The sequence below is a fragment of the Callithrix jacchus genome, chromosome 2 (genome assembly GCF_049354715.1).
Source record: "Callithrix jacchus isolate 240 chromosome 2, calJac240_pri, whole genome shotgun sequence".
NCBI lineage: Eukaryota > Metazoa > Chordata > Mammalia > Primates > Cebidae > Callithrix > Callithrix jacchus.
In genome coordinates this window covers 152,470,755-152,493,929 of record NC_133503.1, presented here as the reverse complement: position 1 = coordinate 152,493,929, position 23,175 = coordinate 152,470,755, and the positions used below count along the sequence as shown (strand labels likewise).

The following is a 23,175-nucleotide window of genomic DNA, read 5'->3' as shown; positions in this document are numbered from 1 at the left end:
AACTTTTTTTTAAAAAGCAATTGTTAGGTAAGAGCTTAGTGTAATTAAGGATCAATTCCAAGAGTAGAAAAATGAAGTATAACTAGCCATTTATTACAGCAACTGGAGTAAAAATAGAAAATGAAAAGTTTTTCTGTAGCCTCAAGTACAATTGAGAGAAGTGTTGTCAGCAGGGGCTTAGGTGTGGAAATGGAGGACTTTCTTTTGATCCTCTGGTACTAAATTGAAAATGTTTAGCTGGAGCCCCAAAAGGCCCTACATTAACAGGAGGCCGAGCTTGAGAGTGGGGTGGGAGTAGGGGTGGGGGAAGAGTTGGGAGGATGTACCTATAAAGAATGAATTAGAGTGAAAAGTAGTGTGAAAAATGTGTCAATTCGAGTGACACACTTATTGATGAATGGTGGAAGGAGGAGCTAATGAGGGTTTTTGACTAAGGCAATTGAGGAAGTTTCTGTGAGGAGGTGACATTTTATTGGGGCCTGAAAGAACAAGTAAGTAGTTGATAAATATAGGTAAATTGCAAACAATAACAACGACAGGACCTAAAATTTTTGCATGTTAGGCATTGTACTAAGCTTGTTTAAATGTACTCTCTCTTAAACCTTCTAAAAACTCCATGGTACATGTAATTGTTGTCCCTATCGTAAAGGTAAGGAAACTGAAGTAAAGGTAATTTGATCAATATGACACAGGTGCATTTGAATTAAGATGTGTTGATTCAAGCAACTGGGCTCCTTCTAGGAGAGAGGGGCAGTCTGCAAGGAGGAGACACCTTCAGCAAAAGGCCAGATGAGCAAATTTGGAAAAAATGCAAGGTTTTGTGTGACTTGTATGTAGGATACTTGGGGCAATGAAGTGGGAGAAAGAGTTAGAAATGAGGCTGAGGCCAGATGGCAGAGCCCTGAATATTACTCCAAGGATTTTTTTCTCCTAGTAATGTGGAGACACTGCAGGTTTTCGAGTTGGAGGGTAGTGTGATTTAACTGTGATTGTAGGGTAAGTCTGGTAGCAACCTGAAGGATGGATTTGAGAAGGGAGAGTTTGGAGGTTAGGGGGACAGTTCACAACAACTGTGGCATGCAGGTGCAAGGACAAGGAAAAAACCAAGTCATGGCTAGTAGGATGGGGCAGAGGCGGAGATGAGGGCCACTGTGGGAGTGGAGCTGGCTGGGTATTGTAATTGGTTGTGTGGAGGGGTGAGGAGGGAGAGTTTCAGTTTCTTCTGTTTGGAATATAGTGGCATCCTTGACGTAAGAAGTATAGGAACAAGAATTGGGGAGGAAGAATATGTGTTGGGTTTCAGGTGTGTTGACCATGGAATAAATATCCAGATAGAGATGTCCAGTGGGAATTTGGAAAATCTGGGTCTAGGGCAGAGTAGGAGAGTTTGGCAGACACAACATAAACATAAAAGTTGAACCATGGAAGAGAATGTAGGACAAAAGGGAGGCAGACCATGCTTAGATCCCAGCAAAATGCCTGGATGGAAAGGACTAGGTGAAAGAATAGAAAGCAGTGGGGGAAAGTGTAAAAGGTGTGGTCAGAAGCTTACAGGCAAACATCCTGAGTTTATAAGTACTTTGTGGGCAGTGACAATGTCTTAATAATTTGGCTCCTTGGCTTCAGTTAGTGGTGGCTTCTGTCTTATGAGTACTTCTTGGATTGAGTTGCATATTTCTGCTCTGAGGAACTGAGAATGCAGTAGGCTTTGTAGAAAGGGTTATGTGCGTCCCTTGAGCTGGCCCAGGACACCAGATTTTAAGAAAGAAGCATCCTGGGGGTTGGAAAGGCAGGTGGAGAGAAGTAAGTGATGGATTTAGAGTGAACTATTGACTGAGAAAGCCAGTGACTGTTCTGTTTCTTTAGATACAAAGTGAAGATTCTAATGTCCTTTTCATGATGTTTACTTGACAATTACACTGTTTAATAACACAGGAGGTGCATTTACAGAAAAACTTGGCTGTGAAAGTTTTAAAATGGCCTTTCTGTCACTGGAAACGATCATGGACATATTTAGATGAAAGAGCTTGCAATGATATGATAAAAAGCTTTTCAGTGTATTATTTCTAAATCTAATGAGAAATTAGGGAGGACTGATACAATCCACCAGGCTGGTCTAGGTTCCAGACCTCATGGAGAGCTGAGCTAAGGGGCAGGATGGATTATGACTTAACCCGAAGACTGAGGACAAGGGCTGAAGTGGTGGATTTTGGACATATATTGACTATTGCATAATGGAAGAAAACAGCTGTGACCAGATCTGTGCTTTATTTTCTGCTCTCTGCACTAGAAGGTCTTATAACAGTGTGGTTTACGCCTGAGTGCAGCTGACTCAGGCAGCATCAGACTTTGAGTTAGTATTTAAAGGCAGGAGATGATGCTGTTGGCCAGAAGCAATTTCATTTAGGATTAGTGTTGTCAGATGAAATACAAGATGCTCACTTAAATGTGAACTTCAGCTAAATGACAAAAATTTTTAGTGTAACCATGTCTCATGCAACATTTAGGACATACATATACTAAAAAAGTATTTGTTGTTTATCTAAATTTCAGGTTTCAGCGGGTACTGTATATTTTTGTTTGCTAAATCTGGTAATGTCACATAGGACTGAGTCTCATTACCATGAGGTTGCTTTTCTCCACCATGCACAGCTAATGTTTTGTATTTTTAGTAGAGATGGGGTTTCACTGTGTTAACCAGGATGGTCTCAATCTCTTGACCTCGTGATCTACCTGCATCGGCCTCCCAAAGTGCTGGGATTACAGGCGTGAGCCATGGTGCCCGGCCGCTTTTCTCTTTTATTAGTGCAAACCAGGATCTGGACAAAAGTGCCAGGAAAACTATTTTACCTTCAAATGTTTGGGTTGGTCCTGGAGAACTTCTGTGTACATCAGCTGTGAAGGTGAGGAATTGACTGAGAATTGGCAGGTTTGAAGATAATTAAGATACTCCTGGCTTTGATTTTATAGACCTTTTTTTGTGGTAAAACATACATAGCATAAAATTTACCATTTTAACCTTTTTAAAGTGTACAATTTAGTGGCACTAAGTCTATTCACATTGCTGTGCAGCCAGCATCCCTATGTGCAGCCAGCATCCCTATCCACCCCCAGAACCGTTTCACCTTCCAAAGCTGAAGGTCTGTACCAGTTAAATAGTAACTCCCATTCCCTACTCACCCTAGTATCTGGCAATCACCATTCTACTTTCTCTATGATTATTTGACTACTTCAGGTACCTCATATTAGTGGAATCATACAATATTTGTCCTTTTGTGTTTGGCTTAATTTGCTTAGCATAATGTCTTCAAGGTTCATCCATGTTGTGTAATTGTATTAGAATTCCATTCATTTTTGAGGCTAAGTAATATTTCAATGTATACACATAACACATTTTGTTTATCCATTCATCTGTCAATGGTCATTTGAGTTGTTTCCACATTTTAACTATTGTGAAAAATGCTGCTATAAACGTTGGTGGACAAATATTTGTTTAAGTCTCTGCTTTCAATTTTTTGAATATATATCTAGAAGTGGAATTGCTGGATTATATGGTGATCTATGTTTAGTGTTTTTAGGAACCTCCACACTTTTTCCACAGCGGCTGCCCCATTGAGGTTGTCATCAACAACGCACAAGTGTTCCAATTTTCCCACATCCTCCCCAGCACTTGTTATTTTCTACTTTTTGAGTGTTAGCTATCTCAATAGGTGTGTGTAGATGGATTTTTTTTTTTTTTAGATGGAGTCTTGCTCTGTCACCAGGCTGGAGTGTAATGGTGCGATCTCAGCTCGTTGCAACCTCTGCCTCCGGAGTTTAAGCTATTCCCCTGCCTCAGCCTCCTGAGTAGTAGGGCCTAGAGGTATGTGCTACCATGCCTGGCTAACTTTTTGTATTTTAGTAGAGACAGGATTTCACTATGTTGGCTAGGATGGTCTCGATCTTCTGACCTTGTGATCTGCCTGCCTTGGCCTCTCAAATTGCTGGGATTACAGGCGTGAGCCATGACACCTGGCCATAGATGTAATTTTTAAGGATGGTTTGTGGCCTCTGCTCCTAGTTTAAATAAAAATAGTTCACTCTTTCTCACTCTGAAATCACAGTGGCCATTGGCACTGGCATAAAGTTTTGTATTCACTCCATAAGACATGTCTACAAGGTTAGGAAATGGATTTCCCAGAGGGGCTTTTAAAGGAGCTCTGAAAGTAGTATCAAAAGAGAGTTCTAGAAAAGTTTCCAACAATGATAGCAGTGTTGGGCTAAGCACATATGCCTCTTTTACTTTGAAAGACACAGGGTGCTTTTCTTTATGCCAGTTCTGGTTAGTTTGCTGAAACAGGCACTCACACTCAAACACATGCATCATGATTTTGTAGTCATATCTCACAGACTCACACAAAGGAATCTGAATCAATTCTTGGAATGGATCTAGTGTTATTTTCTGGATGTTAATTCCCAAGATATTCTGAATTTTCAGTAATAATACCCAGGGTGGCAGTATCAGAGACAGAAGTGAACTCAATTCAAGTTTAGGACAGAATCTCATTACTTTCAAATCCAGTTATTAACCACTTTTCAGAAAACAGAGGATGACGGTTCCTATGGTAACAGAAGCCTTAAAGCAAGAGATCACTCAGCAACCTGATGTTTTTAGCAAGCTCCACAATGATCCAGCCTTTGGGTGAAGGGAACCAATAGCCAAGGTCAAATGTAGCCTCTGTTGCAGGGTTTTTTCCTTTTTACTCCACAGTACCTCCTTCTCCCCATAATTCTTCAAAAGAAATCAGTCTGGTGCTATCTTCCCTGTCTTCTGGCCTCCCCAAGCCCATTTCCCAACATCCTGGTGTGTGCATATGTGTTTCTATATCTGTGCATACTCCGTCTGCCCCACTCATCTCTATGTCAATCTAGATTCATGTTCTTCATAGTTGTCTGTGAAACATTCAAGGTGTACTTTTAGCTCAGATTGAATCATGCCACCAGAATAAAAAAGATCCCACTATTAAATACCTTTCGAGCGGGGCTTTTTGGATTGCTTGTTAAGCAGACCTTAGCTGCTCTTTCTTTTCTTTCATTATGAAAAAATTTCCCATGAGTGAACACTTCTGATTTGGGTTGGTACTAGTGGTGTGTCTCATCGTTGTGTCTTTACTTGTAAGTGAACACTCTGAGCTGCCTGCCTGCATTTTCAGTGACAAATGCCATGCTATTTTTAGTACCCTCAGTCATACTGAGTAAATCCAATCTTATTTACATAATATGTAAGGTTGAACTCATGGTTTGCTGTGTGCTTTTAATGTCACAAGCAGACAATGATATGAACAACTGCATGCTAGCATATACATATATGGACACAGTTTCCTTGTTGAATCAAATACATTTACTAAGAGAATGAGTCTGATGTGTCAGAGGTTTGCCTAACAGACATTTGGCAAATCCCCATAAATAATCACCAGTGGCATTACTTTTACCTAGAAATGTTAATTCTTAGACATCTACAAACAGTGAATCATGAGTTTTTCCTGAGACTATGTTCACCTTAAAGTAGACATATACAAATGAAATGTGCATGAAATCTTTCTCTCTCTTTTCCCCTCCTCTCACAGCATGCATATATTCCAGAAACACTCACGCCAAGTAAAGGGCAAGGATCTTGAATTTAGCTATTTGGGCATTAGTCTTTTCTTGACCATAGAAGTAGGAGGGAGAGCATGAAGCCATGATCTTGAGTCAATTGAGGGATAAGGACATGCCATGTCTCCCTTCAGGAGAGATACTTCCTCCATTATACACTCTCATAGCTTTGACTCAAAGACAAGGCTGAAGTTTTATTTATTTATTTATTTTGAGATAGAGTTTCACTTTGTCACCCAGGCTGGAGTGCAGTGGTGTGATCTCAGCTCATCGCAGCCTCCAACTCCCAGGTTTAAGTGATTCTCCTGCCTCAGCCTCCCGAGTAGCTGGGATTACAGATGCCCACCACCATGCCCAGCTAATTTTTGGATTTTTAGTAGAGACAGGGTTTCACCATGTTGGCCAGGCTGGTCTTAAACTCCTGACCTCAAGTGATCCACCTACCTTGGCCTCCCAAAATACTGGGATTATAGGCATGAGCCACTGCAGACACCATCTCTAGCCAAGGCTGACATTTTAAAATGAAATGGATCGCGTCTTAAATAATCAAAATAAATCTATCCTCATGACAGTGTGTGACTGAAAAGTTATGAGGTAGTCTAGGATATCATTTCAGGACCTTCTCATCCCATAGGAGACGAGAGCTTGACAGGATTGTTGGTCGCATTTACTGGAAACAGAATTGTATCGTGTTTAACTCTGGCATGGACACTCTTTACTAACCTCCTCTCACCTCTTCATCTGGGTCTACCTTCCCTCATCTGAAAAATCTCGCGGTGGAACGTCTAGTTATTTCATCTTGGTCAACCAACCATGAAGGACCTGAGGGACTCTGGTCCATGGTAACACTGAGATTAAGCACTGTTGATGAGATAACAGATCTGAGTTCTGAAAAACAAACATTAATTTGTTAAACTTGCCAGGCAAGTGAGCCCTGCATTTGGGAACAGTTCCCCCCAGCTCTGCTTAAGCAGAGCTAATATATGTTACTAGGAAAGCACAGATGGTTCTGATTAACAGAAGTGGTGACAAGGAAACCGATGGACTCCTAGACCAAGACAGAGCTGCTTTAACACACTCAGCGTTCCATCTGTCTTAGGTTAAAGCTGGTTTATTTTGGCTTTGCAGGTCCTGATATAATTTCAAACAGCAACGTTTCTCGAGGTGGGTGATTTTAAGGCATAAGGTTCTTCAGTTCGATGTCCTTGATGCTGATTTGATTTAAAGAACACGATTGTTAAGGCTGTGTCCTTGATGCTTGCTAGCAGAAGCCCTTTAACGGTTTCACAGCATGACAACTGTATGTGAAGGAGGCAGGAAATGCAGGGGAGGTGGGGAAGCCTGGCTAAGGATGGTGGTAGACTGCAGAGAGAAACATGTTGAAAAGAGATCCTGGACCACAGCCATGTAAATGTGCTTGTGCAAAAGAATGGAGAGGGGAACGCATGCCTTTGCCTGAAGGCAGGGTGGACATTGGGCCTCCACTGCATCTCCCAAGCTTTGCATGGTACCTGGCACAGGGCAAATGCTCTCTAAGTGTTCGCTGAATGAGTGAATGAGTGATAGGAAGATGGAGAAAACAGTCCCATAGGAGAACACTTTAAGACAATGAAGGGTTCAAGGCCTGAGTCTGTGGCTGGGAGAAGAGGATGAAAGCTCACGTTCCCTGGCCTGGGTCATTCTTGAGACACATACTTCACAGCCCCTAGCCCCTAATGCATGCACACCAAGTAGTGACTGTTGTCAGGGTGAGCTTTGCTCTCACAGAGGAGTTGTAGGGAGGAGTGAGGAGTGGAGAGGAGAAATCACTAGACTCTAGGTTCCTGAAGGGGTTGATGGAAAATAAGTGAAAACAAGTCCCCCTGTCTTTTTTAAACCACTGTATACTTAACCTGCTCCAGCTTAAACCCCTCAGACACTATCTCTAGTCCTTATAGCAAGCCTCTGAAGTTATGGTAGCAAAACCCATATTACCAACCAATGATGGAGTGGCCTGTGATTTCCCTAGGCTCTCATGGATGACGGGACAGGCTGATGGCATAGCCCATGCTGGCTGCTTCTCTTACAGGGTGGAACACAGAGTGGGTGAAAACTCAAGCAATCAAGAACTTCAGTTCTTCATTCTTTTCTTGTTTTGCAAAAAAATTTAGTGGATCTTGAAAGCTGGATTGTAAAGTTGACTGAATGAAAATTGCAGTAAGGTAATTTTGAAAAGGAAGAATACTCCACCAGGAATGTGGGGACTATTTTGGCTTGTCTTCTTATTTCAGGTATTAAAAAAATCCATAAAGCTTGAGAATGAAACAATATTGGCACATTTTTAGATGGCGATTTGGTATATTTGTCAAAATTGACAATAAAAATTTTATTTTTAAGAACCATCCTGGAGGAAAACAAAAAATGTATATATGGATACAGAGTATCAGGATGTTCATCGCAACCTTGTTTGTGAGAGTTTAAATGTAGAAATATTTCAGGTTTCCATCAATACCATAGTGCTTAAATTAATTAGGATATGGTCACACCATAAATACCAGGGAACCGTTAAAAGAAATTAAGCAGAGTCAAATGTGCTGACTTGAAAAGACCTGAAGTATATTGGGCGTGGAGGATGGAAAAGCAGGTCACAAAACAATATTGTGTCCTTAGGTTACAAACACTGGAAAAGATTTGGAAGAATGCACACAAACAATTTTAGTGATAACTTCGCAATTAGATAAAAAGTTGAGAGGGGGTCTTACTTTTTTGACATACTTCTGTGTGGTTTTCCTCTTTTATCAAGAGCGTATTCATGTGTTAATTGTATATTTAATAAAATAATAATGTGGGAAACAGAATCTGGATATTTGGGAAACGAGAAAGACAGACAAAGATAATTTCAGGTTTTTTTTTTTTTTTTTTGAGATGGAGTTTCGCTCTTGTTACCCAGGCTGGAGTGCAATGGCGCGATCTCGGCTCACCACAACCTCTGCCTCCTGGGTTCAGGCAATTCTCCCACCTCAGCCTCCTGAGTAGCTGGGATTACAGGCACGCGCCACCATGCCCAGCTAATTTTTTTGTATTTTGAGTAGAGACGGGGTTTCACCATGTTGACCAGGATGGTCTTGATCTCTTGACCTCGTGATTCACCTGCCTCGGCCTCCCAAAGTGCTGGGATTACAGGCTTGAGCCACCGCGCCTGGCCAATTTCAGGTTTAATCCTGCGGGTGAGTTGACATGAAATTTAGTGGACTAGATAGAACTCACTGCTATCACTGGTATGGGCCACTTATTTGAAGGCAGAATATCCTTGAGCCCTAGTTAGAGTCAAATTTTTGTGGCCAAAGAGATCATAGTGCCCTGAAGTATTCTGAGAGCAGTTAAGAATATGTTTATTACAGTCAAATTAAATGGGGTCTTGGTGGCTATGATTGAGGAAGTTAGTACGTGAAGAAAGGAAAAAAAGCAATGTGGTGAAATTGCTCCAGCAGAAGTAAGGAAGACAGCATCCCCTGGAAAATATCAGGAGGCTGGGTAGCACTGCAGGTGGGTAAGAGGAGAGTGCTGCCTGTCATAGCTGCTATTAATGTAAGATCATTCTCTGATCCAGGAGAAAGATGGGCTAGATGCCTTCTAAGAAAACTAAAATATAACTTAATTGCCTAGTAAAAATTATGAATATGATAGAAGCATGAAGCCTAAAAAGAAACATTTCCTCTTCATTCCTGCTTCTCATTCCATACCCACTCCCATTAATCACCACTGTTAGAGTTTGGTGTGAATTCTTCTAGCACATTTAGGCTCATATATATGTACACAAACACACAGAAGCACACACACACAGTAACACGTGTGCAGAATTAAAAAAAAAATACCGAAACATTTTACTAATGCATTCTCATTCTGGGCCTGTGAGAAGGAGAATGTATTAGTAAAATATTGCAACAGGAGGCTGTGCCCACAGAGCTGGCTCACCGATTTTTGGCGCTCTTCCTTGCCTTTTTTTTGTGGCATGCTCTGTGGCTGCTCTGGAGAATGACTCTTCCCGAGTGTTTTCACCAGAACACTTGGGAAAGCAATGCAGGGTGGTTCTAAGTGTCTCCGGGGGTAAGTGTTGACTTGGATTTAGAAGAAATGGGATGCAGGAGTTTTAGATTTGGGTAATTTGTAGTGCAGTGAGTTTAAGAATTTGAGCTCCAGGAATCTGGATTTGAATATGGGTTTTCACATTATCTGTATAAGCCTAGGAAAATTACGTAACTGTTTAGAACCTCAGTTACCTCGCTTATAGAATGGGGGTAGAATGGTGCCTACCTTATTACAAGGGTGTTCCGAGGACTAAAGAGGCAATGCTTACAAACTGTTTATCACCTTGAAAAGCATGTGCTGTATGCTCACTAAAGTAGGCTGCATTTATTTTATTTTATTTCTGTTCCAGGTCACTTTTAGGTCACTTGTAAACACTGAGAGTTCTTTTCTAGTCCTTCTGAAAATTGCTTTCCGCAGGCTTACCTTGCTTGCCTTTATTTTCTGATCTAATATTTATGCACATTTTCTACTTTTAACCTATCATTTTTGCTTCCATATGCCAAGACTCCCACATGGTATTTTGAAAATGAACCAAGAACAAACCAAAAAGCTTTACACACGACTTCTTGGACTTTCCTTAAATTGAGTTATAGCTGATCACTTCTTGCATTTTTTTTTTTGAGACGGTTTTGCTCTTGTTGCCCAGGCTGGAGTGCAATAGCATGATCTTGGCTCATTGCAACCTCTGCCTCCCAGGTTCAAGCAATTCTCCGGCCTCAGCTTCTCTAGTAGCTGGGATTACAGGCATGTGCCACCACACCTGGCTAATTTGGTATGTTTAGTAGAGATGGAGATGGGGTTTCTCCATGTTGGTCAGGTTGGTCTCAAACACCCGACCTCAGGTATCTGCCCGCCTTGGCCTCCCGAAGTGCTGTGATTACACGTCTGGTCCTTTTTTTGCATTTTTTTTAAACAACCTCATTTCTTGGTTGATTTAGTGGCACAATTTTCCAAATGGATATTTGGTTTTTGATGTCAAGGGCTGAAGAGTTTCCTTGCTTTCAGACTTGTGGATATTTAACTGTCTTTGTGCTTGCTGTCACTAGTTGACTCTTGACTCTCTCAACCCATATAGAATTGTCATATGTTAATTCGATGTTAAATTAGATTATGTCTTAGTTACACATCTAAGTGTTCAGTCAATTTATTTATTCAGTGAATCTTTATGAGTGTCCCCGAGTGTCAAGAATCGTACTATGTTTCAGGGATAGAGTGGTAATAGAGACAGCCCCTTCTTCCATGAAATGCAGAGTCTAGCAAGGCCTATATAGATTAAGTGATGGATTATTAATGTGGTCGTGTTCTGCTGGGTGATGCACTGTGAGAGGGACGCAGGAGGGCCTCCCTGAGGGAAGTGATACTGATATGAGATCTGAAAGAGGAATGAATAAAGTGAGGAGTAGACGAATGCTCTATCCAGAAGCAACTGCCTATTCACAGACCTGGACATAAGAGAAGTCTTGCAGCATTTGAAGAACTGAGATAAAACTGATGGTTGGAGTGGAGAGAGTGAGGGTGTTGAGAGCTGAGGTGGGACTGAAGCCATATGAGGAATTTATTCCTTCCAGGAGTCTCTCTGACTGGTTTCTGATAACAAGTGGTTACAGTCTAGACTGTTTCTAAGTTCAGCAATGATGACAGCATGTTTGAATCTCCTTGAACACAGCAGTATTTTACTGCTCTTTGGTGACTAATGAAATTTTGTCTCTGGTCAAGTAATTGGATTCTTAGCATGACACATTTTAATTCAAGTCAAGAAAACAAGTATTGAAGACCAGTGAGTGCCTCGAGTTTATACAGAAATAGAAAGGACTTGGAACTAGAGAGTCTTTGTTCTGAATGGTCTTTCTGGACTTTGTCTTTTGTCTACTTTTGTTTTCTTAAACTTTGTCTAAATGTTGTCAAACAGGAAAAGAAAGTGAAAACATAACAACAATAGATCCTGCTTCAAAGCTGCGAAGCTCCAGGCAACTTCAATGCTTCACAGTTAAAATTTTCCTTTCAGTAGCTGCACTTGAAATCGTCTCCAGCACCAGCAAAGGGGTGGTAAGAGAGTCATGGTTTCCAAGATCCAATTTTAAGGCATGTGGAAATAGGATACTACCTAAGAAGGAATTCTTTTATTCTATGTAGAATTTAAAAGCTTATTTTTGTTAGCTAAAACCCCTGTCTGTTTAGAATAATGTGATTTAGGATAATCAATAGATATATTTATAGAGATATAATACTATAGAGAATATCTGATATGAATGTTTAATTCATTCTTAGTAGTATGTATAGATTTTCACCTATGGTTCTGTCTTGTCTTACTCAAAAAGCAGAACAGTTTCTTTCGTAGAAAGAAAGCCACCAGTTCCCAGGTGCCCATTCCTATTCTTTTTAGGGAATCATAATTTGTTCTCCTTGGAGGCCAGATTTCTCAGTGAATTCTCCGGTATGCTCACAGTTCTTTCTCCAGATATTTTGAGAGCTTGGAGTCATAGTCCTGCATTTTAAAGGAAGCTGTGAAAACCCACATGAGGTCTCCTTTTCCAGCTGTAGAGAAAACTAGATAGTGTCCCAAGATCACTGTTGGTTGAAGAGTCCTTTGGATCTGAGTTTTTTTCTGTATTCTGCTGTGTCCTCTTGAAAAACTAATATAATAGCAGAAAATAAAGGACATTGGCAGAAGGATTTTCAATGTTAAGAACTGGCCTATGACAAAACTGGCCATTTTACATCTTTGTTATATTTATAGGTTTACTTTTCTGATATTTATACTTTTGATTTGCCAGGCGCGGAGGGGGCGGGATGGTGGCGGGGGGGGGTTGGGAGAAGGTGGCAGTCAGGTAGCTATAGCCAGGAAGATTTCTGCTGTAATGGAAAACCTTTCATAAAGATGTGAATTTTGTTAAAGAAAGATTCTCAAATCGCAACATGTTCTTGGCAGTGCAGAAATGTATTCTCCTGGGGGCAGAGGGAGTATCCAGATAAGTCAGAATGAAAATGAGCAGGGAAGGTGGGTAAATTTCCCAAATAGCTGTGGCTCTCCTGATGCCTGGTTCCTCGCATCACGTTGAGGCCCCAGCAGGCGAAAACCCAGGACATCACCTCCGAGGAGGACCAAGGTGAGCAGCTGACCCCGGAGTTTATAGATGCAGCCCCACGGTGTGGGAGCCTGGTGCTCAGTCATCTAGGAAATGACGAGGCAAATGAGGACCAAGCCACACCAAGTGGCCTTGTCGGGAGAAAACACAAGTCTTAAGCATCTCTGAGTTCATGAAACATAAGAAAAATTGCACTAAGAATCCACCTGTCTTCATCATGAATGACGGTGAGGGTCCAGTGCCTTCAAAAGACTTCTTGGGAGCTGTACTGAGCCACCAGTCACAGTCTAAGCAGTGAGGATGGTCACAGGGAGAGCGGTGGCAGCTCAGGGGACATGGAGGAGATGGTGCGGAGTCTGTGATGTATCTAAAGACGGAGACGGCCTTGCCACTCCCAGGACATAAGCTATTTACCCAAAGGCAAAGTGGCCAACATTACGTGACCTTGCGGACACTATGGGGCACCAAGGTGGTGGTGAATCAGCAGAGTGCACATGCCCTGCCTGCCCCTGTGCCTGATGCCAACAGCATCCCATGCATCCCTGAGCAGATCCTGTGCCTGCAGCCGCAGAAGCAGCTACAGCAGACCCAGCTCCTGGAGCAGATCTGCAACCAGGTGAACCCATGGGCCTCCCACGCCTGCACTCCAGAGGGACGGGGCCGACACCCTGAAGACCTTGGGCTGCCACATGTCCCAGTGGGTTTATGCAGCTGTGGCTTTGCTGAGCCAGAATGCTGGAAGCCAAGATCTAACTCTGGACGCCTTGAAACAAGCTAGGCTACCTCACGCCAACATTCCTTCTGCCACCGCCTCCCCAGTGCTTTGCATCCTTAGGCTCGGGCTTGGTCCCTTTTAGAGCCCTTTCTCTACCGTGGCGCTAGGCCAGTCCAAGGGAAGGAGAAGCCACCGAACACCTCCGCGGTAGATGTCAAACCCAATGATGAGGCGGTCCTCTGCAAGCATAAGTGTCAGTGCTGTAGCAAGGTTTTCGGGGCTGATAGCTCCTTGCAGATCCACCTCTGCTCCCATACTGGAGAGAGACCCTCGTGTGCTCTGTCTGTGGTCATCGCTTTCCCACCAAAAACGACCTTAAAGGTTCACTTTCGCTGACATCCCCAGGTGAAGGCAAACCCCCAGCTGTTCGCCAAGTTCCAGGACAAAGTGGCAGCAGGCAATGGCATCCCCCATGCACTCTTTGTACCATCCCCGTAGATGAATTGAATCTCTCTAGACAGCAACCCTGTCTTTGCAAGCCCCTCTATAGGGCTACCTGAGAATCCCTCTTTGGAGACTAAGGACCTCATGGGTGGCCCCCCTGCCAAGCATCCTGCAGCCTGGACCTTCTCCAGAAAGTGAGGGTGGATCCACACATCCTGGGGTGGGACCAAACCATAATTCCCCAAGGACTGGTGGCTTCCAAGGGAGGGGGACCATGGACTCCAACGAATCTCTCATTTGCCACCGAGTCTTAAGCTGCCAGAACTCCCTCAGGGTGCAGTAATGCACCCTGAGGGATCTCACCCAGAGAGAGATCATTCCAGGGTGAGATCTGTCGCCAAGCCATTTCTACCTAAGGTAACCTGAAGACATACCTCAGGGTTCACCGAACCAACACATCCATTAAGAGGCAGCATTCGTGCCCCATCCGTCAGAAGAAGTTCGCCAGTGCCGTGATGCTGCTGTAGCATATTCGACTACTCCAAGATGGATGGCTCCCAGTCAGGTATCAGTGAAGATGTGGAAAAACCAGGTGTTACTGACAGCCTTGAGTAAAGGAGAAGTTGCATGGAAGGAGAAATGCAGACAGTGACATCTCTAGAATCTGCTTTCTTATAAGAACTCATCTCCTCCTGGTTTGTTTTCCTTACTGATATGCAAATAATGTTTACGCTGCTTGTGATCACAACCTCAGGCAAGTTCTGTAATCACAATTGTTGCTATTTGTTGCTTTGCAAAAAATTGAAAAATAAAAAAAAAATACCAAAACACAGACTTTTTTTTTTTAATTTTGGAAAGAAGCTTTGTTATGTGTGACAAACTGTATACACAGAACCTTTTTACAACCTAGAATGACTTTTTCCAAAGACCGTTACGTCTTTCAAGGTAGAACCATTGGAACTTATTGAACAGCAGTGGAAAAGACAACTATGTAGCCTAATCGACGGTAGAGGGGTACTGATACTTCTATGGTAACTGTATTTGGGCATAGAGACAAGGTCTGTCATGTATTTAGGGACCTGTTTTATATGCCTCAACCCTGTCTCCATGTTATTGTTTTTTTGAATGTAATTAAAAAAAAAGTTGTAAAATTGTTTCAACCTTAGAACCTTAAGTAGGATGGCCTCAACTGGACTTATATGAGTCCTTAGGGAGTCAGTATGTGTGTTAAATACATAAAATTCAGTTGGAGCCTTAGGACTGTCAATGTCCTCCTCACGCTTCTTAGATGCCTTCCTTTTCCTGAACTCCAGAAGAGGAGGCACCTGAGCAGGGACGCTCAGATGACTTAATTTAGTACCAGTGCCTACTTTATTGAAGATCTGTGTTTTCATTCTTGAGAAGAAACTCATGGAAGGGGACATGTTTCCTATCACAGGTTCATATACTCATTTTTTTTAATTGATGAATTTCCTTCTATGACTTATGTCAAATAATTATGAAGATTCTTTTGTTGTTTTCTTGCTGAATATTTCATGAAGACTATGAAGTTAAAACAGGCAAGTTCTGGGTGTGAAAGCTTTAATTTATCTGCCTCATTTATTTTTTATTTTTTGTAGCCATAGGGTCTGTTTTTCTATTTTTTTTTTTCTTTTTTTTTAGATGAAGTCTCTCTCACCCGCCCAGGCTGGAGTGCAGGGATGTGATCTCGGCTCTGCAACCACTGTCTCCTGAGTTCAAGCAATTCTCCCATCTCAGCTTCTCGAGTAGCTGGGATTACAGGCACCCACCATCATGCCTAGCTAATTTTTGTATTTTAGTAGAGACATGGTTTCACCATATTGGCCAGGCTGGTCTTGAACTGCTGACCTCAGGTGATCTGCTCACCTCGGCCTCCCAAAATGTGTTTTTCTATTTTAAGACCATGAAAATATTCCCAGGCCCTGTCTAAAACCTAGGAGTTGATGTATTGATGGGAAGAGCTGAATGTTCAAGATGGTTTTGTGATGGCTTTTTTGGTAATCTCCTTTTTTACATGTAATATTGAACAACTCTTAGTTTAACAAGAAAGGAGAAAGAAAGAAAGACTCTAACTTCTGGGAGAAAACTCTTTCCCTTTATGTGGAAGGCCCTGACTGAAATGTGGATTCGAGACTATTGGGCAAAGTATCGACTTTTTGTTGCTGCACCTGACTTTAGGATTCCCTCCAACCCCCACTTTTTTTTTTTTTTGGTGAGTTGTGCCTTTCCTCTGGAATTGTAAGTAAATATAACAATAGTACCTGTTTACACTGTGAAGTGGATATCGTTACAGAAAACACACCAGTGGCTTTCTCACTGTTGAGCTAATGCCTTGTGAACGTATGATCTGTGGAGAAACCCCTGTAGTTGCACCTGCTGATACTGTCTGTTGGTAAATAAATTTTCCATTTTTTTCCCCCAAAAAAGAGGATGAGTGGAAAGAGAACCAAAGAATTAGGAACATGGTCATAAAGAGTCTAGATTTTGATGGGGGAACAAAGGAAGTGTTAGAAATTAGGTGTGAGAAATCATCATAGTAACTGGCTAGGAAGAAAGCCAACTCTGGTTGAATTTAAAGTGGACCAGAGGGACAAAAGATGTGAAAGGCAGTGTGACTGGTGATATCTAGTAGGTAACATATGCTAATGAAGGGAGGGAGGGTAGACTGCACAGACAGGAAGGGCCTTAGTATAAGGTAAAAAATGATTCATTATTAATAATGACTAGTGGTTGTTTTTTATTTTTATTTTTTTTATCATAGGGATTGTGGTGAAGGGACAAGTACAGGAGAAAGTATATGATCATTTACCTTTCCTAAATATTGGAAACATACAAATAGCCTTTATAAGAATCAGTGTTTTGTGAGTTAGATGAAGACTTTGTGCATGGACACTGTGGTGCCTACTAGGGCACCTTCTTCTTAGGTTCAATGAAATATTTAGATTCACATCATGGCCACAGGCCCCCTTGGCCCCAGTCTACTTGAAATACTGTAGGACAAGAACTACAGAATGACAGGAACAGTGTCAGGTGCTCCTCTGCTGTGGGAGTTCTTGCAGCAGTCTTTACCACCATCCACACAATTGTTCAGGAGCCACTCTCTGTGGCCCTGATTTAGAAGACGCATATCCCACAACAGCCAATACCTCTTAAAACAATTCCCATCAGGTGTTAATGGTTCATTTATAGTTCTGCCCAGTCCAGATGTAAGTTTCCAATAAAGAGTCATTATTATCATCAGTAACGGCCAGACAACAGAGTTGACATCATTTTTTATCAGGTTAGTTAAGGGACAGAGGGAGAAAATTAACTGAAAGTTAACAACATTTCAAAATATTTTGAAACTTTCAAATTTCAAGTAGAATATCAATATTCTACTTGAGAATTTTATTTCAGATTCTCAGGTAGAAATAAAAATGGTTAGCCCTTTGCCAGCAGGTATCTAGAAAGGCTCTTGTATCTGTGAAACTATAAGGCTGCCTAATGCCTCCCTGTGTTGTGCTATCCCAGCCCATACATCTTGGTGATTGATATGGTCCCCACCCAAATCTCACCTTGAATTATAGCTTCCATAATTCCCACATATTGTGGAAGGGAACTGGTGGGAGGTAATTGAATCATGGGTGCATGCGGGTCTTTCTGGTGCTTGTTTACCTGATAGTGAATAAGCCTCACTGATCTGATGGTTTTATAAAGGGGAGTTTCCCTGCCCACACTCTCTTGTCTGCTCCTCCATGTAAGGACTTTGCTCCTCATTCACGTTCCGCCATGATTGTGAGGGTTCCCCAGCCATGTGGAACTGTGAGTCAATTAAACCTCTTTCCTTTATATAAATTACCCAGTCTTGGGTATATCCTTATAGCAGTGTGAGAACAGTGATCAATCACTATCTGCTGAATGTATATAGGCGATGTGATGTAAACTGAGAAATGTGAGTTATCTGAAACTGAAGGGCTGAAATTGACAGTTCAGATGGCACAAAACATGCTTCAAAATCCCCACAAGGGCTGTGTAGTCAGGCTATATTTTCGTTAGTTAGTCCTCATAAAAACCTTTAAAGTGGGTGCTGAAACTGTCAGTTTCAGCCCTTTAGTTTCTGATAACTCACATTTCTCAGTTTACATCACATTACCCGTAAACATTTAGCAAATAGTAATTGATCACACACACACACACACACACACACACACACACACACCCCAGCAAATTTGGGAAAGATGGAAATACTACCAGGGATGTAGAGAATGATGCAGGGAGGGAAGGCAGCTAATGTAGGCGTGCTACCAAGCCAGCCACCACAGCAGGCAACTGGAGCTCGTCCTGGGTGTGGGGAGCAACACAAACCCACACCTCAGGATGATCCCAGCAGAGGGGCGAGGAGCCAGGCCATCCACACACCAATGCTCTAAAGCCATCGGTTGAGGGATGCTCTCAGAAGGTGCTAACTGCCTGGTACTCTGGCCTACTGCACAGGGCAGAGCGGGCTTCTAGAAAAAATGAATCCCTGGAGCAGGAGATAGAGATACTGGCATTGAGGAGTGATTTGAGCACAGTCAATGATCCCAGGGATGTGGGTGTGACATGGACAACATCTGTTCCAGCAGACTTGCATTTTAGATCTGGAAATGCTATGACAAAGCAACTCTTTTTTTCCATTTATGAAGTCCCTCCACAACATTTCCGTGGGCTTTTAATTAAAATATGAGCATGAAACACTTAATCTGATGTAGAAGAAACAGTACAGTAAAGTGATTGGGGCTCTCAGGAGTTCCACTTCTTGGGTTTAAACACCATCTCTGCTGCTTGGGCAGTTTAGTTGTGTAATGTAGGCAAGGTCTGGAGCCTCTTTGTGCCTCAGTCTTCTCATTTGTGGAATTGGAACAATAAGGGTGTTATGAGAATTGAATTAGATGATATGAGTGAAATACATAGATAGAACAGATTGTTGGGGTCAGAGATGAATAAGTAAGAGTTTTTGCCCTCATAGAGTTCAAATATTAATCAGGGAGATACTTAAGGAAACAGATTATCTTAAGATAACAGGATCAAACTGAAGATGGTGACAGTCACAATGTCTTTGAGGGCACAGAGAAGATGCATTTAGCACCCTCTAAGAAATCAGAATGGCTTCTGGAGAGAGAAGATGAGTAAACTCCCAGACAGGAGGGGCTGCATGGAGGGAGGAATGCTAGGCACAGGGAAGAGTGCTCCAGGCACAGGGAAGACTGCTCCAGGAATGCCAGGCACAGGAAAAGTGCTCACTCACCTTTTTTCTTTTTTATGAAGTTTAATTTAAGTTCCGGGATACATGTATAGAATGCGCAGGTTTGTCACACAGGTAAACGTGTGCCATGGTGGTTTGCTGTACCTATCAACCTATCACCTAGGTATTAAGCCCCATATGCATTAACTATTTATTCTGATGCTTTCTCTCCTCCTGCCCCCATTGACAGGCCCCAGTGTGTGTTGTTCCCCTCCCTGTGCCCATGTGTTCTCATTGTTCAGCTCTCACTTCTAAGGGAGAGCATGTCGTGTTTGGTTTTCTGTTCCTGTGTTAGTTTGCTAAGGATAATGACTTCCAGCTCTATCCATGTCCCTGCAAAGAACATAATCTCATTCTTTCTTTTGGCTGCATAGTTTTCCATAGTGTATATGTACCACATTTTCTTTATCCAGTCTATCATTGATGGGCATTTGGGTTGATTCCATGTCTTTGCTATTGTGAATAGTGCTGCAATGAACATACGTGTGCATGTGACCTTTCTTTTATTTGAATTGTATTGGATGAAGTGATGCAAGAGTGAGTTTAGGCAGCTGCTTCAAAAACATTACCACTCTGAAGCTGAGGAGTGGAGTGTGAGACGGAGGGCTACGGAGGGGAGAGGTGGAGCGGGCATAGGGCTGAGCCCTGTGGTCCCAGTACTTCCTTAACAATCTGCATGACTGCAAGCAAGTCCTTCACTCTCTGTAAGACCTCAGCTCCCTACCTGAGCAAAGAGGAGCTTCGGGTAGCTGGCTAGTGATTAGGGCTATGACCCTGTCTAAGTGCCCACCTCAGAAGCGTGCTTCAGCCTTTGTGGGTAGGTGGTTTTGCACGCTGCTATGGCCTGTGATTTAGAGGGTTTTGACAAGTGTGGAGAAGTGTCTGTTTCCCTCTCATGCTTCCCATCTGGAGTTCTCAATTCTTGCCAAATTTCCTCCAGCTCTTTGGCACAGAGCCCTGGTCTTAGAGCAGGCTCTGCCTTGGAATTTGGCTTTTTGGTGGCATGTTCTCTAGTTCAGGCCTGTTGAGGTGGTCTTACTCTCCTGGTTTCCATCAATGCCTGCTGGGATTTGGCAGGCAGACCCCCAGTCCAGACTAGGGACAGAAGGCAATGGAAGCCTCTCACTGGGCGGCACCGAGGCATGGCAGTACCACACTATCCATGTCTTGGGTTTCATATGTGGCCTTTCATGCGTGATTTAGTATCAGAACTAGGCTTTTGGTGTTTGGAAGACAGCACATCCTCCAAGGCTGATTATCACATCAGAGTGAAATTCTCACCTCCATGTTTTCTTTATTTTATTTTTAAATTTTTTTTTTACAGAAACAAGGTCTCACCATGTTGCCCAGGCTGGTCTCCAACTCTTGGGCTCAAGTAATCTTCCTGCTTTGACCTCCCAAAATGCTGGGCTTACAGGCATGAGCCATGGTGCCCAGCCACTTCCACGATTTCTTTCCACTGACACTGCTACTTGGTAAAGGTTGACATTTAAGAGGTTGGATGTTAATATAGTTGCTCTTCCACCCAAGAAGACAAGGTATAAAAATGAATTTTCATATAAATTAATTGGTCAAGTGGTTGTGTCAACCCCTCGAGAAGTCGCCTGGTCTTCCCATAGCAGCTGGGGTCCTAGGTCATTTGCAGAAAAGCCATATAGTCTAGTCAGATCATTTCTCTCTTCAGTCATTTATTTCCATCATCTTGTAGAGAAGGATTTAAATCATTTATCCGTTGAGACTTACTATCAGTTAAAGTTAGGTTCAATTGTTGACATTAGTGAAATTAAAATAATAGTAGCTTAAACAAGGTGGGTATTTTCTTTTTAATTTCTCTCTATTATTTCTTTCTCACTTTAATGTCAGCCATGTAGGCAGTCCAGGTGGTGGGGTTACTTTATATCATTGCAAGTCCTAAGCTCCTACCTTGTTGTTCTGCCATGCAGGACCTCTCTGTTCACCTTGTGGTCCAAGACAGCTGCTCCTACTCCTGCCATCATGTCCACATTCTAGCTAGTCGTAAGAAGAAAGTGGTAAAGAAGGGCATGGTACCCCCCACAGGCCTTTTCTGGAGGCTGCATATGCTTCTTTCTTTGGAATATTATTGGATAAAACTCAATGATATAGCCACACCTACCATAATAGGGGCTGGGAAATGTAGTACCCAGCTAAATGGTGAGTGTTCTATTACTAAAAGAAGAAAGGTAGAGGATATGTGAGAGAACAGTTGGCAGTTTCTGTCAATAACTAGATCTGACTCTTGACGGTGGTGCGTGATCTTGGGCACAGAATTAGAATTCCTTGAGCCTCAGTTTTCTTATCTGGAAAATCATTATAATGTTAATTACCTCACTGAGGTTTTTGCAAGGAAAACTAAAAAATTAAATGAGGTAATGTTTGTGAAAATGCTCTGTAAATCAGAAAGCACTGTAAAAAATATTATTAGACAATAATTTGTTTTCAGATTTTCTTAAGCCACTTCTCATTATGAAAACAGACAAAAGGAGGAGCATAGCAGGGATATTTTGAATGGAATAAAAGTCACTCTGGAAACAGAAGCCAATCTAGGGGCAAACATGGAATTTCACCTTGTGAAATCAGGCAGAAAAGTCTCAAAAGCAAATGTTCAAATATGAGTTTCCCAACTGTAATTGGAAAGATGATATACTCCATTCAAAAGGATTTTCCTTGGTATTTCAGCATCATTAGCCTTGGCTCAAAACTACAACAAAAGAAGCACTCATAACCAACAAGTGGTCAAGAAATCTTCAAAGAGTTTTTATATTAGAAGGGCTTCATTTGAGTCAGGGGAAAAGACCTTTAAAAAAGCCCAAATCAGTTTTTCTGTTTTGCTTAATAAGGAAATACATTATAGCATGTGACACATGTTTAGCATCCAATACAGTGATACAGTGCTCTGGGAAAAGAGTCAGCACTTTTTCCCTCTAGATTTTAATGGGACCTGACGTAATAGGAATGGGCCTCAGTATATACTGCATATAACTATTCATTAGATTTGTAAATACCTCCTACTGCTGAGGCCTCCAGGCATATGGACAAAGGTGGAATATCAGGCAGCAAATACATCCAGACTCAGCAACCACAACTGTGAGGTCATCCGATTAAGACCCCAGTAGAAACATTGCCTATCCATGGGGCCAGAAGCAAACACTTTGTGGAGCAAAATGGCCAGATTAGGAGGTGACGACCCTTTCTTTGGGATTGGTTTGGACTGTTGTTGCCCGAGGGAGAAGGCCCTCTTCAACTCTTTGTGCCAGCGGGGTGTGGGGTTTTGCAACACTGGCCATTGAGATCACAGTCCAGCTGACAGAGGACAGACTCCATTGCCCACAGACCCAGGGAATCACATGAAGTACAGTTTTCTCCTTTCACATGGAAGGAGCAGGAGGAGGTGACAGCAAACCATCTTGTGATTTTCTTGTTATATAGAAATAGCCACACGAATGAGGAGGTGCTTAAGATGAACAACCTTGAACCAGGCGTATTCGGATGTAGATCCAGATTCTGCTAGTTGATACCTAGATGTTCTGGACTAAACTATCGACATTTATGAATTTTGCAGAGTTATTTTGAGAATAATCTGAAAGTAATTCACACATAGTAGAGACTCAATAAATACATCTGACAGCTAGCTGAGGTATGCCATAGAGAAGGTTAAATACAGACAATTTATTGTCCTTTCTCTGTCCAGTGAAGCAAATATGGCCTTATACCAAGGATGACAATGCCACTGATTATGGAATTTTGAAGGCGCTTTAAAAAAAAATTTGTTCAGAGCATTCCAACTCACCTAAAAAGGTAGGTTTATGAACCAAAGCATTCTCCATGGGAAGAAGATCTTTCTGGGCCAATTGCTGTACTTTTCCTAATCTGCTTCACCTTCCATTTTGGATACTTTATGGAATTCCAGAAATGAATGGTCTGGG

At 42.2% G+C, this 23,175-nt stretch overlaps 2 long non-coding RNA genes and 1 pseudogene across 3 annotated transcripts in view; all 3 read left to right on the top strand.

Moving 5' to 3' along the window:
- LOC144581603 (uncharacterized) overlaps positions 1–23,175 on the top strand; it is a 146,512-nt gene that overhangs the window by 22,640 nt on the left and 100,697 nt on the right. The gene's annotated exons all lie outside the window — the stretch shown is intronic.
- Positions 9,610–23,175, top strand: part of LOC144581602 (uncharacterized) — a 49,219-nt gene continuing 35,653 nt past the window's right edge. For both annotated transcript variants that reach the window (XR_013532638.1, XR_013532639.1), the window contains exons 1-2: positions 9,610–9,720; positions 22,941–23,047. This is a non-coding gene — a long non-coding RNA (uncharacterized LOC144581602). The remainder of the gene's footprint in view (positions 9,721–22,940; positions 23,048–23,175) is intronic.
- Positions 12,737–14,659, top strand: LOC118151630 (sal-like protein 4 pseudogene; annotated as a pseudogene).